Source organism: Panthera pardus, unplaced genomic scaffold (genome assembly GCF_024362965.1).
Source record: "Panthera pardus isolate Hobbes unplaced genomic scaffold, ASM2436296v1 HiC_scaffold_6, whole genome shotgun sequence".
Classification (NCBI taxonomy): domain Eukaryota; kingdom Metazoa; phylum Chordata; class Mammalia; order Carnivora; family Felidae; genus Panthera; species Panthera pardus.
The window spans coordinates 86,684,112-86,701,215 of record NW_026526991.1 but is presented as its reverse complement, the minus strand read 5'-3'; the positions used below and the strand labels follow the sequence as shown (position 1 = coordinate 86,701,215).

General features: G+C 45.9%; 1 protein-coding gene across 1 annotated transcript in view; it reads right to left on the bottom strand.

Annotated features, from left to right (window-relative positions):
- Positions 1–17,104, bottom strand: part of LOC109268710 (cationic amino acid transporter 3-like) — a 215,065-nt gene that overhangs the window by 176,930 nt on the left and 21,031 nt on the right. The window lies entirely within an intron of this gene.

The window sequence follows — 17,104 nt, the reverse complement described above, 5'->3', positions numbered from 1 at the left end:
TTCCTGCTCTAGACATTCAAAACGTAGGGCTTCCAAGACCCTGAAACAATGGCCAAAGGACATTTCTGAGAATGCTAATCATCAAACAGAAGCCAAGATTTCTCAGAGATGGAGAAAGTGGGGCCTACTTAAAGACCGAGGGCTGAATGCAGAAGTGATGGGTCCAAGAAGCCATCGGTCTCATGGAAAAGAGGCACCACTGCCTTCTCCTGATAGTGCTGAGATTTCCCTAAACCCTAAATTAGGTTCCTTAAACACTGCAGTGGAAATGGAGGGAAGGGAGAGAAGAGTAGCAGCAGGACCCTAAAGGGACAGAGTAAACTAAATATACTAAGACAAAACATTGAAATTTGAACAGAAAGAACTGCTACAGATGTTAGGAAGAACCTCCAATGGAGGAAAGCCTACAAATCACATTGACCCTACCCTAACACACCTCCCATAGGCATGGACCAAAGGCACAAATTAAGAACCTCCTTTGTTCCAGGTGCTATTCTTGGTTGTGGATGAGTGGCCCAGCCAGGACTACAGAGCCAAAATTCCTAGAGGCAAAGGAGACAGGCAGGAATTGGAAGGATCGCTGTCAGGGCAGAACACTGCGGGAGGGAGACCTGGGGGTTTCATTTGTGTCTGTTGCAATATTCCTAGGCTATCTTCCTCTGCCTCAAGCTGGGATTTTTCCCAAATGTGAATCTGCTTCAGAGAAATAAGGGAAAAATCAGGGGGAGGGTCTGTGTATCGTTGTATTGGGTCCCAAGAGCAATCTTTTCCCATTTCTCCCTATATTATTCATTGCCTTGGGTAGAGGTGGGTGGCTGGGGAAATACCAGGGCCCCCAGACAATCACCAGGTAGTGAAAAAACTGTCCCAGGATCCCTCCTTCCCTACCTCCCATAGTCCAGTAGAGGTGCTCAGGCAGCCTGAGGGCCCTAAGGCCATGCTTTAAGCTTGACCCAGTCTGGCAGACCAGGGTTGGGCCCTTTGGAGCTTGTGCTCCTGGCTCCAACTGAGCCCCTTGGGGCCCATCAGTGTCCAAGGCCACATTCCCTATATTCCTTAGCACACTGTTGCCATGGCCTTCCCCCTGCAAAGCTTGGACTTCCCTGGGATAGGCAGCCTCAAGAATGCCTTCCACCCACCGCAGAGTCATACCCAGAACCCTTTTCAGGTCAGGACTGAGCTCCAGTTCCCCTTTTTTATATCCCAGGGGATTATATTCCAGTCTGTGCCAATGCTGCTAGCCAGGCCCCAGTCCCCAAAGCCCAGCTCCTCCAGGTGGACCTGCTCTGAGTTCTCCCTGCCACCTAGGAGTCTGCTGCACCACTGCTGCCCTTGTTACTGTGCCCCTGGCCCAGCCTCTCACTTCACAATAGACACAGCCACTCTGAAGTCTCTGCCCCTGTCCCCACCAGTGTCCACGCCACATGCCCAGGCCATACCTTTTTCTCTGCGGTCACCAGTGCCACAGCCATGCCACTGCCATGATAGCCCTAATCTCAGTGGTTGCTGTGACCCAGGCTGCACCTACCTGAGAGAAGACAAAGACCATGGGGCCTACATATGTGCACTTGTGCCATGGAATTCCAGATGACTACAACATCCCAAGGTATCAGGCCATCCACACAGGAGTCAAGGCCTGCAGCTGACACACCTCAGGTGCTATGGAGATGCCCACAGTGATGCCCCTAAGCTCCCTGAGCATCCCAACTGAGCGAGCTGGTGGGGGAGGGGAAGAAGGTGGTATAAGAGGTTGGGCAGTCACAGGTGCTGCAGGGGCCCTGGGCAGCAGGTGGAGGGTGGCCAGGACCCACTCTAGAAAGCACATCCAGGAGAAGCACACCTGGAACTTGCGTGGCAAGGCCTCCCCGATGTCTCTCACCTGAGCCAACAATCTGTGGCTTCAAAGAGGAGACCTATCCATGACCAATGTGCCTGCATTACTGCAAGTGCAGGGACCCAGGGAGCTACCACGTGTGCATATAGGACAGGATCGCACAGTGCATGAGCCCTGCAACTGTTCCCGCTGTGGGAGAACTTCTCCCTCAGAATCACCTCAGTAGTCATGTGATCCACAAATGGCCCTTCAAATGAGACCCATGTGGGGTGGAGGAGCAAAGATGGCAGAACACCATGGAAGTATTTCTTGCGTCCATGACAGCCAGATCAACACTAAACCACCCTGCACACCTAGAAAACTGATTTCAGGGTTAACACAACAATCTGTACAACCTGAATCACAGAACTCAGCAGGTACACAGCACCAAGAGGTGAACTGGTGGAGAGAGAAGGAGCAAAGGGCAGGGAGCTGTGGAGAGAAGATGGAGATGGGGATGGGGGGATAATACAGGAAAAATACTCTCCCAAAGGCAGCTGGAGAAAAAGTAGAAAGGTGGAAACAGCTGCAGGGCTGAACAAAAAAAGGGAGAAAGGAGAGGGTTTAAATTCCATTAAGACTCTATAAACAGGGGGAATGCAGAGTCTGAAACTCCATAGCTCGATACCTGGTGGTGCTCTGATGAGATGGGTGAATCCCCAGAAGCCGAGTGAAGTCTGGGGTCTTTGGGCCACGTGGGAGAGGCAGTTCCCCTGCTGGAAGGAAATCTGGTAGAGGCTGGGTGGTCTCCCACAGTCAAGGGCCCAGTGGACCCGGGAGAACAACCACATTAGCTGGTGCTGGAACAAGGTTGCTGGGGTGAAGCCTGGTACCAGATGTGTGTTGTGACTTGCCATAATCCCTGAAATGCTGCTGCTACATGATCACATGAACTTTTTCTGGGGAGGGCTAGCATCAGCCACAGTCTCTGGGCAACAGCAGTAGCACAGTCCTGTGAACGTTCCTAGGTGCAGCCAGCACCTGGCCATTGCTCAGTGAGACTCTCCTGGAGAGAGGCAGAACAGGTCAAAGCCACAGTCCCTCAGAAGTTTGAGGATGGGAAAAACAGCCGCATCTGAGACAAAACTCAGGATGGATGTGCTGCCTGGGGCTTGGTCACAAACGGTGTAAAAGTAGGGAGTGGACTGAAGCCAGAGACAAAGGTCAGGTGTGCAATTGCTGAGCTGGGATGACAGAGTTCCATTACTAGAGACTGGGTAGCTGGCTGACGCCATTTTCACCACTCCTGAGCATGTGCATACACACCCACAGCGCCACAACAATCCATCACAGTGAGATAAACAGAGCCATCTAGTGGAGATCGGAGCCATTACACTAAGCCCTGCACAAATGGGCCAAACTCGCTCTTCAGGAACACAAATCTCTCTGCCTGCTTAGTGTACTGAAAATAAACTGCTGCATAGTTTAACTTCTAGTGGAAAACAAAGTAATTTCAATCATATTTCAGTCTGTTCACTCATTCATCTATTCAATTTTCTTTTTTACCTCTCTGTTTTTCGAATATTTCCTTTTTCTTGAATACAGAAAGAGAAAATCTCTATTTTTATTTTCAATTTTTATTGAAAATATTTTTAAAACTTTTTTCAACTATATTTTTTTACTTTTTTGTAAATTATTAAAATCTATTTACTTACATCATTTCATTTTATTCTATTTCAGTGTATTCATTTTTTTAAATTTTCAAACAATTTCCTCTTTTTTTCTCTTTTCTCTCTAATCTATCGAGCCCCTCAATACCCAGGCAAAAACACACCTAGGATTTAGTGTCATTTATTTGATTTGTGTGTGTGTCTGTGTGCGTGTGTGTGCGTTTTAATTTTCAATTTTAACTTTTTTATTTTAATTTTTTAATTATAATTTCTTTCTATCTCATTAATTCTTTTCTTCCTTCAAAATGATGAAACAAAGAAATATACCCAAAAAGAAAGAGCAGGAAGAAATGACAGCCAGGGACTTAACCAACACATGTACAAGCAAGATGTCTGAACCAGAATTTAGAATCATGATAATAAGAAGACTCGCTGGAGTCAAAAATAGATTAGAATTCCTCTCTGCAGAGATAAAAGAAGTAAAAGCTGGTCAAGATGAAATAAAAAATGTAAATGAGCTTCATTCTTGAATGGATGCCACGGCAGCAAGGATGGATGAGGCAGAGCAGAAAAACAGCGATACAGAGGACAAACTTATGGAGAATAATGAAACAGAAAAAAAGGTGGAGACTAAGGCAAAAGGGTATGATTTAAGAATTAGAGAAATCACTGACTCATTAAAAAGGAACACCATCAGAATCATAGGGGTCCGAGAAGAAGAAGAGAGAGAAAAAGGGGTAGAGGGGTATGTGAGCAAATCATAGTGAAAAATATTCCTAGCCTGGGGAAAGACACAGACATCAAAATCCAGGAAGCACAGAGGACTCCCATCAGATTCAACAGAAACCCACCATCAACAAGGCATATCATAGTGAAATTCACAAAATACTCAGGCAAGGAGAGAATCATGAAAGCAGCAAGGGAAAAAAAAGTCCTTAACCTACAAGGGAAGACAGATCAGGTTTGCAGCAGACCTATCCACAGAAACTTGGCAGGCCAGAAAGGAGTGGAAGGATATATTCAATGTGCTGAATCAGAAAAATATTCAGCCAAGAATTCTTTATCAAGCAAGGCTGTCATTCAAAATAGAAGGAGAGATTAAAAGATTCCTGGGCAAACAAAAATTAAAGGAGTTTGTGACCACTAAACCAGCTATGAAGTAATTTTAACAGAGACTTTCTGAGGGGAGAAAAGAAAAATACATACATACATACATACATACATACATACATACATACATACCAAAACCAACAAAGACTTGAAAGGACCAGAGAACACCACCAGACACTCAAACTCTACAAGCAACATAATGGCAATAAATTCATACCTTTCAGTACTCACTCTAAACATAAATGGTTTAAATGTTCCAATCAAAAGACATAGGGTGAAAGAATGGATAGGAAAACAAGATCCATCCATATGCCGTTTACAAGAGACCCACTTTATACCTAACAACACCTTCAGATTGAAAGTAAGGGGATGGAGAACCATCTATCATGCCAATGGTCAGCAAAAGAAAGCCAGAATAGCCATACTTAATCAGACAATCTAGACTTTAAAATAAAGACTGTAACAAGAGATAAGGGAGGGGATTATATCATAATTAAGGGGTCTATCCACCAAGAAGACCTAACAATTATAAACATTTATGCACCAAATGTGTAAGGACCTAAATATATAAATCAGTTAATCAAACACACACAAAAACTCATCGATAATAATACCATAATAGTAGGGGGTTTCAACATCCTACTTACAACAATGGACAGATCATCTAATCAGAAATTCAATAAGGCAACAATAGTTTTGAATGACACACTGGACCAGATGGACGTAACAGATATATTCAGAACATTTCATCCTAAAGCAGCAGAATATACATTCTTCTCCATTACACACGGAACGTTCTCCAGAACTGACCACATACTGGGACACAAATCAGCCCTCAACAAGTACAAAAAGATCAAGATCACACTGTACACATCTTTAGACCACAACGCTATGAAACTCAAAACCAACCACAAGAAAAAAAATTGGAAAGGTAACAAATACTTGGAGACTAAGTAACATCTTACTAAAGGATGAATGGGCTAGCCAAGAAGTTAAAGAGGAAATAACAAAGTACACAGAAGCCAATGAAAATGATAATACCACAGCCCCAAATCTCTGGGACACAGCAAAGGAAGTCATAAGAGGAAAGTATATAGCAATCCAGGACTTCCTAAAGAAGGAAAAAAAATATCAGATACACAAGCTAACCTAACCTTAAAGACCTGGAAAAACAACAGCAAATAAAACCCAAAACCAGCAAAAGACAGGAAATAATAAATATTAGAGCAGAAATTAATGCTATAAAAACCAAACCAAACCAAACCAAACAAAACAAAACAAAACAGGAGAACAGATCAATGAAACCAAAAGCTGTTTCTTTCAAAGAATTAGCAAATTGATAAACCACTAGCCAGTTTGATCAAAAATAAAAAGGAAAGGACCCAAATAAATAAAATCAAGAATGAAAGAGGAGAGATTACAACCAACACAGCAGAAATAAAAACAATAATAAAAGAATATTATGAGCAATTATATGCCAATAAAATGGGCAATATGGAAGAAATGGACAAATTCCTAGAAACATGTACACTACCAAAACTGAAACAGGAAGAAACGGAAAATTTGAACAGACCCATATCCAGTAAGGAAATAGAATTAATCAAAAATCTCCCAAAAATCAAGAGTCCAGGGCCAGATAGCTTTCCAGGGGAATTCTACCAAACATTTAAGGAAGAGTTAACACCTATTCTCTTGAAGCTGTTTCAAAAAATAGAAATGGAAGGAAAACTTCCAAACTCTTTCTATGAAGCCAGCATTACCTTGAATCCAAAACCAGAAAAAAGACCCTACTGAAAAGGAGAACTACAGACAAATTTCCCTGAAGAACATGAACACAAACATCCTCAACAAGATACTAGCCAACTGCATTCAACACTACATTAAAAAATGTTTCACCACGACTAAGGGGGATTTATACCTGGGATTCAGGCCTGATTCAATATCTGCAAAACAATCACTGTGACTCATCGCATCAATAAAATAAAGGACAAGCAAGACATGATCCTCTCAATAGATGCAGAGAAATCATTTGACAAAATACAGCATCCTTTCTTGATAAAAACCCTCAAGAAAGTAGGGACAGAAGGATCATACCTCAAGATCATAAAAGCCATATGTGAAAGACCCAATGCTAATATCAACCTCAACGGGGAAAAACTGAGAGCTTTTCCCCTAAGGTCAGGGACAAGACAGGGATGTCCACTATTATCCAAAACAGTATTGGAAGTCTTAGGCTCAGTCATCAGACAACACAAAGAAATAAAAGGCATCCATATTGGCCAGGAGGAGGTCAAACATTCACTCTTCACAGATGACATGATATGCTATATGGAAAACCCAAAAGATGCCACCAGAAAACTTCTAAAACAGATCCATGAATTCCACAATATTGCAGTATATAAAATCAATGCACATAAATCAGTTGCATTCCTATACACCAACAATGAAGCAACAGAAAGAGAAATCAAGGAATCAATCCCATTTACAATTGCGCCAAAAACTATAAAATATGTAGGAATAAACCTAACCAAAAAGGCGAATAATCTACACAATGAAAACTATAAAGCTTTATGAAACAAACTGAAGAAGACAAAAAAAATGGAAAAATATTCCATGTTCCTGGATAGGAAGAACAAATATAGTTAAAATGTCAATACTACCCTAAGCAATCTACATATTCAATGCAATCCCCATCAAAGTAACGTCAGCATTCTTAACAGAGCTAGAACAAATAATCCTAAAACTTGTATGGAACCAGAAAAGATCCCTAATAGCCAAAGCAATCTTGAAAAAGAAAACCAAAGCAGGAGGCATCTCAATCCCAGACTTCAAGCTGTATTACAAAGCTGTAATCATTAAGACAGTATAGTACTGGCACAAAAACAGACACTCGGGTCAATGGAACAGAATAGAGAACACAGAAATGGACCCACAAACGTATGGCCAACTAATCTTTGACAAAGCAGGAAAAAATATCCAGTGGAATAAAGACAGGCTCTTCATCAAGTAGTGCTGGGAAAATTGGATAGCGACATGCAGAAGAATGGACCTGGACCACTTTCTTACACCATATACAAAAATAAACTCAAAATGGATGAGAGACCTCAATGTAAGACAGGAAGCCATCAAAATCTTTGAGGAGAAAGCAGACAAAAACCTCTTTGACCTCAGCCGCAGCAACTTTTTACTCAACACATCTACAGAGACAATGAAAACAAAAGCAAAAATAAACTTTTGGGACCTCATCAAAATAAAAATCTGCTGTAATGCGAAGAAAACAATCAGCCAAACTGAAAGGCAACCGATGGAATGGGAGAAGATACTTGCAAATGACTATCAGATAAAGGATTAGTATCCAAAATCTATAAAGAACTTACCAAACTCAACACCCAAAAAACAAATAATCCAGTGAAGAAATGGGCACAAGGCATGAATAGACACTTCTCCAAAGAAGACATCCTGATGGCCAGCCTACACATGAAAAATTGCTCAACATCACTCATCATCAGGGAAATACAAATCAAAACCACAATGAGATACCACCTGACACCTGTCAGAATGGCTAACATGAACAACTCAGGCAACAACAGGTGTTGGTGAGGATGCAGAGAAAGAGGATCTCTTTTGCACTGCTGGTAGGATTGCAAACTGATGCAGCCACTCTGGAAAACAGTATGGACGTTCCTCAAAAAATTAAAAATAGAACTACCATACAACCTAGCAATTGCACTACTAGGTATTTATCCAAGGGATCTAGGTATGCTGTTTCGAAGGGACACACATACACCCCAATGTTTATCAACACTATTGAAAAAGCCAAAGTATGGAAAGAGCCCAAATGTCCATTGATGAATGAATGGATAAAGAAGATGTGATACACACACACACACACACACAATGGAGTATTACTCGGCAATAAAAAAAGAATGAAATCTTGCCATTTGCAACTAGATAGATGGAGCTAGAGGGTATGATGCTAAGCGAAATTAGTCAGAAAATGACAAATATCATGACTTCACTCATATGAAGACTTTAAGGTACAAAACAGATGAACATAAGGGAAGGGAATAAAAATTAGTATAAAAACATGGAGGGGGATGAAACCTAAGAAACTCATAAATATGGAGAACAAAAAGAGGGTTACTGGAGGGACTGTAGGAGGCAGGTGGGCTAAATGGGTAAGGGGCATTAAGGGATCTACTCCTGAAATCATTGTTGCACTATATGCTAACTAACTTGGATGTAAATTTTTTAAAAAAATAATTAAATTAGAAAAGAGAGAGATAGAAAAAAAAAAAGATCATGCCCTTCCTGAGAGTTCTGACTCATTTGATCCTCTCCTCTACATTTTCCTGATCTTCGCTAAATAAATATCATTCTCCTTGTCTCCTAGGACACCTACTAGACTTCTATGTCTTTCTCCATATTCCTTTGGTCATTGCCAGCCTCCTATCATCTGAATCATGGGCCCGTGTCCAGGTGCCCTTTACCAACTCATCTCACAAACATTTGCAAGAGAGCACCCACAGTGCTGTGCCTCCCTGTGTTAGGTCTCAGCCTCATCTCACCAACTGCAAGGAGCTTTTGCAGGACAGGGCTCCTGCTCCTCCCTCTGGGTCTCCCCTGGGTGCCCAGCACAGAGAGAGTACAGTGTGTGACTCACTGATTCTGCTCCCTTGGAGAAAGGAGAAAACTGAGAAAGAAACCTGAAGAGGGACATCATCTGACACTACACTAGCCTGTGAGGTTTAGTGTCAGCGAAAGAGGCAGCTAGAGGGAATCCATCTCTAATGGGCCAGTCCTTTCCTTTAGAAATCCCAGGGTGCCAGTGTGTGTGTTTGTGTGTGTGTGTGTGTGTGTGTGTGTGTGTGTGTGTGTGTGTGTTTCTGCACACACACTTAACAACACGCATGGAGGGGAGAGGAAGAAGTGGGTCTGAGGCTCCAGGAGTCCGGGTATTTCAGAAGCTGGACTCCCAGACCATCTGCAGCCCCAGCAGACAGAGTCCCATGACTACAGGCAGAGGGTGGTCAGCACTACCACCAAAGGTGAATGCAGGCTGGAATTTGGGCACCCTCCATCCTCCCTGGGTTGGAATTTCCTCTGTCCAGTGCACAATTCACATGATTTCCTATGTTCTGTGGTTCAGTCCAGGCGCCACCCTCCCTTCTTGTCCACACTCATGGGCATTTCCTGTGTTCGGAGCTTAGAGCACTTGTTAGGTTCCACCATATGAAATTTCTGACACTTAGTTTTGGCTTCTACAGTCTATTACTTTAGTTCTTCCCTCTTCCAAACATATTTTTTTACTTCAGGCTAAGGAGACAGGGGAGCAGACTGAGGAAAGGTAAATAGTAAGAGCTAATATTTATTGCATGCTTACTATGTGCTGAGTATGTTGTATCCTTACCACAGTGCTAATTCTCACTACAGTCCCAGGAATTATTTCCTTCAACCCCTGAAATTATTTCCCACCTTTTACAGGTGAGTGAGTCCAGGTGAAGAGGCTACATGAAGAGGAACAGGGCTTGGATTCCAGCTCGGCCCAAGACCTCCTGCTTCACTACTGTCCCGCCACCCAACCAGGGAAGTCCTGGAAGAGACTGGGAGTCAGAAGGCAATGCCTGCAGCTTCACAACGGGAAGGGGGAGGAGAAAACAGGTCAAACTGAAACTCTGGAAGGGCCAGAAGAACCCCCATGGAAGGGCTGGGAGAAAGGCCAAGGACCACTCCTGAAACCCGATAGGAGAAAGGCCAGTCCAAGTAAAAGCCAGGGCAGAAATACACCTAGGGCAGACATGGGAATGGGAGTTGGAGGAAGCCAGGGGCAGAGCACAAGACAGAGGAAGGAGGACCTGCAGGGGGAGGCCAAAATGGAAGTGACTTGGAGGAACCAGGCTACAGAGTCCAGGACAGCAGGAGGGAGCAATAGCAGAGGTATGGGGGAGAAAAGATAAAGTCCAGGTGAAAGTGTGGAAAGCAGGAGGCAGGGAGAGAGTCTGGAAGGGATGTGGGAATGAGGCAAATAGAGAAACCCAGGGTAGAGGCAGCTTGTGGAGAGGGGGGAGTCAGGGTCAGCCTGGAGAAGGGAAAGAAGATGGGGGAGGGGGTGGGCCTGGAGAAGGAATGAAGGAAGGGACTCATGCACGAGTGCATGCACACACACACACACACACACACACACACACAGCCTCCAAGGAAAGGGAGCAATTGTATGGTCATTGTCTCTGAAGACCAAGGGAGCGCCCCAGCCCCAGCCCCAGCAAACCAAAACCTGGTGGGTGTTTGGAGCTGATGAGATAAAGGGCCTCAGGACTCAGAGGAGGGGAGGAGAGGGAGATCATGAGGTATGTGTGTGTCCTTCTTATGTGGCAGGCCTGTGGGTGTCTGTGAATGTGGGCATGTGAGTGCATCTGCTCCAGGAGCACTGTGTGCCTGCCGGACTCTGTGTCGGTTGGTCCTCTGGTTCTTCATGAGGGTTTCTCCCATAAGTGCAATCACTGCATGGTTTACAATAGTTCTGGGCTCTCTGGGCATAGCTCTTTGCCAATTTACCACTGCCTCCTTGTCAGGACCTCAGCGAGGGCAGATGGAGCCAGTGGAGGGAGAGAGACAGACAGTGATGCTGGGTAGTCAGGGCTCACTGAAAACCCCAGTCTTCCTTCAGACATGTGCATGCACACTCACACACATAACAAACACAATAAACAACCTTGCACTCACACTTCCCTGCACCTATAGCAGACAAAAAAAAAAATACATACACACACACATATACACACACACACACAAAACTGAGACACCAGTTACACGTGGCCACAAGGAGACTCACAAATGAACAAAATCACTCAAACATACCACTGTGCCAATAGTCTACACAAATGGAAAGCCAAGAGCTGGGGTTACAAAGCCCCTTGACACAAAGCAAACTGGATGTACAGCTTCTCCCCCTTAATAAACACACACACAGAAGGCATGAAAACTGGGGTATACACTTCTCCAATTGAGTGCATACACATCCAATACACACTCCAATTGAGTGAGACAATTGAGTGCATACACATCACTGACCAAACATCTCAGGGCACCCTCCAGTGGGCCCCAACACATCTCCCAGCAAATTCAGAACACCCACCCTGGCCATAAGATCTGCTCCTCTCCACTCTCCTTCGTGCTGGTTCCCAATCCAGCTGTTTATTCCAGGCCAGCAAAGCTGTCTCCTGCCTGCCTTATGGTTTGCTCATCCTGCCTTATGGTTTGCTCATCCTGCTTCAGAAGCAACAGAAGGAATTTCTCTTATTTTCCTCCTCCATCCCATGCCTTGTTGGATTTCTTCCTCTACACCCCACTCATGAGTCCCCTCCCCCAGGTAGCCTTTCCTGATAAACTAACTGGCCCTGATTCTGAATTGGCCCTAGTCTTTGGCACTTGTTGGTCTGAGCTGGGTGAGTGTAATCAGTTAATTTGCATATCAATTAGCAGGGAGAGACTGTTAGCTTCCCAGGGACAGGACTGGTCCCAGTATCTCAGGCAAATGCAGTTCTCCCCCTCCAGTACCAGGATGGGAATGTTCCCAGAAGCACTACTACCTGATTTCACAGAGAGGAACATTAATCTGGGCTCCAGCAGCCACAAGGAATGTCTCATCTGTCACCTGCTGCAAACGTCATCTTCACAATGACCTTTCAGAGCCATTTTGGAGGAGGGCACACCCTCCACTGCGTCTTCCCATGTTCACCTTGTATTTAACCAGAAATACTGCTTCCCAGCTGGGTCCTCACCTTATTCTCAAGCCTCAGAAAAAAAAAAAAAACTTGGCAGTTTTTAAAAATCATATCCACCCCAAGGACAAGCATGTGCCTCTGGTGAGGATGCTCAGAGCTGTGCTGCAGGCTGTGAAGGCAATTCCCACAGAGGATACCAGGTGACCAGGCACCTGCAGCAGCAGTTGTAAGTGCTCCTGTGAAGAAGATGGTTGCATGGAATAGGTTCATTGTACTTAAAACAAGAGAGACACATGGTCACCCTAAAAAGCACTCACTGACCTCCTCCCCACCTCCCCACAGGGTTGTTTCATTCCAGTCCAGCGTCTCTGAGGAGACAGGTGCCATGCTTTGTCCCCCCTTTCCCCTCATCTGCTTCTCAACAGCCTCTCTCTCTCTCTCTCTCTCTCTCTCTCTCTCTCTCTCTCTCTCTCTTTCTCTCTCTCTCTGCACCTCTGTCCATCCTGCAGTGAGAGGTGCCCTCCCTCTTCCTGTCCTCTGCACACCCACCTCCAACATATTCTTTCTCCTCCTCTGTCTCCTTCTGTTTTCTGTCCATCTCTCTTCTTCATGCTCCACTCTCACTTTCCCTCCTTCTGGTCTCAGTCAGGGCTCTGTCATTTCTTCTCCATCTCAGTCTTCCTCTAACTCACATCTTGTTTCTGTTCTCCCCCCTCCACCTCCACTGCTCAGAGCAATCTTGCAGAGGGAGGGTGTGGGGTCTCCTTCAGCACCAGAGGACTCTGCCATTTTGTATGGAGCTATGAATTGTTGTGTTCCTGACACACACACACACACACACACACACACACACAAGAGCAGCAGCAGCAGCACCAGCAGAGCCCTTGACTCAGAGTCTGCATCCCACCTCTGCAACCTCTACCTGCCCCTTCTCACTGCCTCCCCCTCTGGTCTCCACCTCCTCTTTTCCCTTCTCTGTCTCCCTCTCCCTCCCTCTCTGTGTTCACTTCCCTGGCTGCCTCCTCAGTCCTGGACCCGGGTGCATGGATCTGTCTTTCGCTTTTGGTCAATGGCTGGTGGGCCCCTTGAACCTGAGTCCAACTCCTGTCTCTGAATCCCTGTGTCTCTCTACTCTCTCTGGCCTCTCAGAGTCTCTCTGTGTGTGTCTTGGAAATTTCTCTCTGCTCTCTTGATGCTCTCTTCCCTCTCTTCTTTTTCTGAGTCTGACTGCCTGTCTCTCTGTTCCACTGACCACTGTCTCTGTTAACTCTGTGTCTTGGTCTCTTGGACACTCAAGGTGCTAGAACTGGATCTGCCTTATGAGTCCCAACTGTTGGACTTGGCTTGAATTACTGAGCCCTACTGTCCCCATCCCTGTGTCCATCTCTCCCCTTTTGTGCACCCTCCCCCTGCTGCCCTGGGATTCCAGGGGTGGGCTGGCTCAGAGGGCAGAGATGAGGCGGGCAGCCCTTTGTGTGGAAGGTGGTCTGTGCCAGGTTAGGATGCACTTCCATCCCTGACTGCAGCACTCTGATTCTCACAGAACATTCCCAAGGACTCCAGATACAGGTCACTTCCCTCCTGCTATGCTAGCCTGACAGGCCTTGAGTCTGGGCTTTCCCCTCCCAAATCCTTCCACTGGGAGCCACTGGAAATTCTGGAAGGGGACTCCAAGTTCCCTTGTCCAGGGATCTACATGAATGGATTATTCTGCTAGAAAAGGAGTGAGGAGGGGCAGGAGACCCTGTGCAGGTTATTTGTCAAAGGGGTGGGAGATGTGCAGAACAGAAAGTCTGAGAGTTTTGCCTCTGCATCCTGGACAAGAACGGCCCAGTGGTTCCGTACACCCCTCAGACAGGCCCACATGGGTCAATCAGTTGAGAGAGGAGATGGGGCTGGGCTTCAAATATGGGAAGGGAAGAGAAAATATGTGTGTCCCTCTTTTATCTCTTCATGGCACATGTAACCCTTCTTGGACACAGGAAGCTCTCAATAAAGTCATTGGCTCATATTTCACAACCAAAACAGTGCCTTAAATAGTGGAAATCAAGCCCTTTAAATAATCCTTCCCACTCCACCCTCTCTCACTGACCTCCAACAAGTCAATATCTGCCCCCAGGACAGTTTGCCTTGACAAGACTTCCAAACAACCCAGTAAGCATTGGACCCCAGCTCAAATCCCAGTCATTCCAACCCCTCCTCCTCAGTCATTTACCTGGTGACCTTCCCTCCTCCTCTCCCTGCTTGCCACTCAATGCAACTTGGCCCCCAGGGTGTCTGCCCAAAGACAGACAGTCACTAATGAGCAATGAACACTGGAAGGGGAGGGTCAAGGGCAGCCTGGTGTGTGGGAGGAGATTCCAGAGCTAGCAGATATGCCATCTCCCTCCAGCATCCCTGTCTCTTGTCTCCTGGCTCCTGCTAATCCACCTCCCTGCTGAGGCTGATGGAGTGAGTTCAGGAGCAAATTTGCAGAAGCCTAGACATATAATGCCTGGTCTGCTCCAGACTTATGTTCTCCAGGACTGTAACTATTCCCTTCAGTCTTTCTTTGAAAACTCCAAAATTCTGGGAAGCTGAAGTTGTAGATGGAACCCAAGGAGGAAGAGCAATTTCTCTCTTTGCTCAATATCTTCATCTCAACCCCTGATCTCCATCACATAAACCCAATAGTAGAGCTTAAATCTTCAGGCAATGGCAAAGAGGATGAAATCTCAGGATGACTATACCAGCCTTAAGGAGATTGTGAGTGTCTCCAGAAACCACAGGAGATGGTGGTAAAGATGAGGTTAGAGAACCAAAAGTCCCTTTGCCTAATATAGACAATTTCCACCATTGGGCAAGGGACTTGGAAGGAGGACTTGAGCAGAAACTTCTCAGGAAAGACCTGCGATGGGCTTGGTGACCACAAGAGGGCGGCAGAGAACAGCTCTCCCTGCAGAGCCAGTCCTGGGCCCTGGGCCCTGGGCCCAGGGATAAGGCTGGGCTGCCCAGCCTGGAGGAGTCCTTGGCTCCAGCATGAACCCATGAATTTAAAAATTCAGGAAACTCCTCTTACAGCCTTTCCACTCAAATCACTTATTCCCTTTGGCCCCTGAAATACCATCACCCATCCAGTCCCCTTCCCTTTTCTGGTCCCCCTGACTTGGGCGGCTGGCACAGAAGGGCCACATGGCTTTCCCTTTATGGTTGTCCAGCAGGTGACATCCCAGCTCACAGAGATGAGGCTTCACAGGGCCCCACCTGATGGCCAGAGCCAGAACTGGATCCATGTTTTCTTGATTCCCAATCCAGGGGTCTTCCCATCTGTTCTGACTGCTGCTCCTAACAGAAAAGCACACTTCATAGGCCCCAGTGGGAAGGCTGCTCACAACCTTGGATTAAGAAACCCATCAAAACTGCACCCTTTCCCATGTGACACATGTTTACATACATGACTTGTGAACACAGGACTGTTAACCACAGAACACAGACACATACAACACAAACACCGTGCTGTGCACACCCTCACCCTCAGCACACACACCCCTCTGCCCCTCAGAGTCCCACGGCCCCTGCCACTCTCTTCCTACTTCCTGAGCTGCAAGAGAAACTTGTCTTCATTCGTTATTTTCTCTTTGTCCTGTGTTTCCAGAGGTTCTTCAGAGTTATAGACAGAAAGACGCTTTTCCTGTTCCAATCTTGTTCCTTCCCACCACAGCCCTGTACACATGGAGAGGAGGGGCCATCCAGGGTCTTCATGTCTCTCTTCCCAGGGATCCTCTGTCTCAGGCCCTTCAATGCTCCTTGCACCTCCCATCCCTCTTCTGACCTACTGACTCCTCCTCCAGATCCTTCTTGCTGCCACTGACCCTCTTTTAACCTCAAAAAGCTGGGTCTACTAGGGAGGTGAGCACTGAAAGGAGAGAGAAGGAAGAATAGGAGGGACTGGGAAGAAAACCTAACTGCAGACCAAGGGAAGGCTCTGATTTGTTCCCTTTACCCTCAGCTGGGAACTTCTGGCTTGAGTATGACCCAGTGTTCTGACTAGCCTTACTTCCTCCCCTCTCCTGGGAGCTAAGGTGAGGAAGTGATAGTAACTAGATTGAATGCATTGACTCAGTGGAATGGGGCAAGTTTGGGGGGGGGGGTACATGTGCAAACTTGTGAACTGAAGGGTGAATGTGTGCATGCAGGCATGCCACACACCACTGCTTCTATGTAGCCCCCCCCATACACACACGCACACACAAGCACATGAACTCCCTGCCATTCCCCAATCCAGGACTCCTTCCTTATAAAAACAGACGAGAAAAATATGCCAAGCTTTCTGACACCTTATTCCAACTTTCCTCTCATGGGGGAAACCTGAAAAGACAAAACCCTCTCCTTTTCTTTCCCTCTCCCCATGTGCCTCCTTGTCCACTCTAGTGTTTGCATTTTCTCCTAGACCTTCTGGGTGCAGCTCCCACACAACTTCCCCAAAATGGAAGAGGCAGCAGACAGAGCCTCCTCCTTGCTTAGGATTGAGAAAAAGGCCAATCACCTTTAGGGGCTCTCATGGTGCCCATTCTGTTATAAATTCTTGACGTCAAAACCATTCTGATGTTATCAAATACAAAAATGAGCATACCAGGTAGCAGGGGAAAAACTTAAGAGGCAACCAGATGACAGAGACAGGAATTGTCTTCACTTTCCAGAGCCAAGCTCCATGGGGCTGGAGCCACACACAGCATTACAGTTTAATTTAACTCAGTAAGGTGGGTAGCAGCAAAAGAGGCAAGGGAGAAATGGTACCTCAGAGAGAG